At 43.1% G+C, this 3,019-nt stretch overlaps 1 pseudogene; it reads right to left on the bottom strand.

Annotated features, from left to right (window-relative positions):
* Positions 1–350: 350 nt before the first annotated feature.
* Positions 351–1,037, bottom strand: LOC101391196 (cofilin-1 pseudogene; annotated as a pseudogene).
* Positions 1,038–3,019: the final 1,982 nt, after the last annotated feature.

A 3,019-nucleotide genomic window follows, 5' to 3' on the forward strand; every position in this document is an offset into this window, starting at 1 on the left:
AATAAGCAGACCAAAATTGGTTGGTTGGTTTGTTTTTAGTTGTCGTGTGTGTGTGTTTGTGTGTGTGTGTGTGTGTGCATGAATTGAAGGTCCGTTACTGGTCCTGCAACCATGGGTAAGGGGGAGGAACCAGTCCCCACAGGGAGGGGTCATTTCTGCAACATTCCCTTTACACACAGAACTAAACAGAAGAGCAGAATCACTACTGTGGTTAGAAGTTGGCAGTATGGGAAGAGGTAGGAACAAGTGGTGAGTAGGGGTGTTGAAAAAATACAGACGCTCCCTAAACTGAGATGCCTAGGGGATACTTGCTCTACATGCTTTGCTTCAACCCAAGAGGAATCAGAAGATTAAAAGTGGTTTAGGGAGGCCAGAACCATCAGGGACAGAGGGAAGAGGAAGGTCTATGGGGTGGGGGGCTGTTTGGCAACTAGGGTGAAGAGATTGCCCTCCCTCTGCTGGAAGCCCCCCAACTCCTCGGGTCTGGCAGGAAGGGGGAAGCCTGCAACCCTAGCGGGCAGGTCAGGGGCTGCCGGATGCTCCAGGCAAGGAGCTGGAGGGAGCTCACAAAGGCTGCTCTCCAGAGAGAAACAGCACTGCCCCCCCCCCCCCCACCGCAGCTTCTCTGCCAGGGTGCAGCGGTCCTTGACCTCCTCCTAGCAGTTCGCTTGTAATGCACGCTTGATCCCCATCAGCTTCTTCTTGATGGCATCCTCAGAGCTGGCATAGACCATTCTGCTCCTAAGGAGTGCAGACTCACCCTTTTACTCTCCTAGTTTGCGTCATAGAGGATGCAGTGGCAGTCCTTGTTTGGCAGTGTCTTGAGGTCGTTGGTGAGTGGGGTCGTTTCCAGCCTAGCCCACATCACCTACCAGGAACTCCTGGCCCTCCTCCGGGAGAATCTTCTTGTCCTTGCTCAGGCAAAAGAGCACCATCTTCTTGCCCTTCTTCACCTCCTCTGGCGTCGACGGCTTCGGGACCTGCATGCCATTGAACACTTTGATGACGCCATCAGAGTCAGCCATGCTGGAAGCCATGTTTCCGGAAGGGCAACGGAGATGGCAGTGAGAGCCAGGGAAGGTGCGAGTGCTGCACTGCTGCCAGGACCCTATGCAGACCACAACTGCTTTCAATCAGTCAATCCACCCCTGGATCTGGAAAGCAAGCACCATGTCCACCCCTGTACACTGTTCCTTTGATTTCTGACATGGCCTTTTCTGGAGTCATTAACAGTACCAAATATGGTTCAATAAAGCAATAAAGTAAATGACAAATACATTCTTTTAGTTTCTCAAGTCAAAAACCTTGGAATCATTCTTGACTCCTTTATTTCTCTCACCCAGCCCCATATCCAATCTATCATCAAACTCTATTAGCCCTACTACAAAATATATCTAGAATCTGACCCCTTCTCACCTTATCCACCCTGGTGTCACCCTGGTCTAAGCTATCAACATCTTCCATCAGAATATTGCAGTAATCTCCTACCTGGTCTCCTCCTACTTGCTCACCTATCATCCCAACTACAGAGAAGCCAGAGTAATCCTGTTAAACAGTAAGTCATATCATGTTACTCCTCAGCTCAAAAGCCCCCAGTGGCTCCCATATCCAAAGAAAAGCCAAAAGACATAACAATGGCCTAGGAGACACTACATGTTCTAGCTTGTTACCTCTCCAATCTCATCTCCTATTACTCTCCCCTCGCTCACTCTGCTTGAGGTAGACTGGCTTCTTGCTGTATCCGCAAACTATCAAGCATGCCCCTGTCATGGGCCATATCTTCTTAGCTCATTCCCTCTGTTCAAAAGTGATGTTACCAGAAAGATGCTGTGTGACCACACTGAAAACACACCTACTCTATCTTTAAGCTGCTGACCTTGCTTTATTTCTCATAGCACTTATTACTTAAAATAGTTAGGCATTTGTTTTTATGTCATTTTTCTCCTCTCCTAGAATAAAAGTTCTATGATAGCAAGGTTACTCACCACTATGGCCCCAATATCGAAAACAGTGAAAGCATTCAATAAATAGATACTGAGAATGAATGAAATATTTTGAACAAATACTACACAAAAGAGCAAGCAGATAACATCAGATGAGGAAAGTGTTCACCTTTTCCAACAACCAAAGAGATTGGCCAATTTCTTGTTGGCCAAGACAATATTTTCACCTATTAAATTGGCAAGAACAATCAAATAATAAATCCATTGCTGTTGATAAGACAATGAAACTGATGTTTTCATGTATTATTGGTAATCAGTCTTGTTGATTCATTTAATAGATATTTATTGGGCACCTACTATATACCAACACCATTGTGCAATTTTCTAATATATACTCTAATCCATAATAAGGTTCAAAATCTGTGTATTAGTCAGAATAAACTAAGTTAGCTGTGCTAACAAATTAACTCTGGAATCCTAGTAGTTTACCATAACAAAGAGTCACTTCTTGCTCACTCAACATACCTACCTCAGGTTGGTAGAGAGGTAGGGTTTACATGTCACTTCCCCTCACATTTCATTGGCCAATACTGGTCACATGGCCCTACCAAATGCCAAGGAGGCCAAGAAGTGACGTTTTCTGCATGCCCAAAAGGAGCCGAGAAACAGATGTTGGTAAATATTAATAATGTCTACCACAACCCTTGATCAAGAAATCTTACCACCCTACTGGAATAACCTAAAGTACATAAAAAGCTACATTAAGAAAAATGTTCATTGATATCTTATTCATTATTTTGATAGATTGAAAGAATCTTAAATGTTGGATAATGAGGGAATAGATAGTGGAATTTCAGTTTATGCCTATACAATAGATTATTAAGCGGTCCTAAAAATGATAGTGAAGAATATATATAAAATGATGATTATAAAATAGTAAGTAAAAATTAGAAAACAAATGAAATAGATAGGAAGATTATAACACCATAAAAACATACCTAATCAAAAATATTCTTAAAAAATGCATAAAAATTATTAATTCAACAAGTACCTCCTAGATGCTAGGCCCTGCAGAT

Source organism: Ceratotherium simum, chromosome 25 (assembly GCF_057802395.1).
Source record: "Ceratotherium simum simum isolate JZ-2026a chromosome 25, ASM5780239v1, whole genome shotgun sequence".
NCBI classification, from domain to species: Eukaryota; Metazoa; Chordata; class Mammalia; order Perissodactyla; family Rhinocerotidae; genus Ceratotherium; species Ceratotherium simum.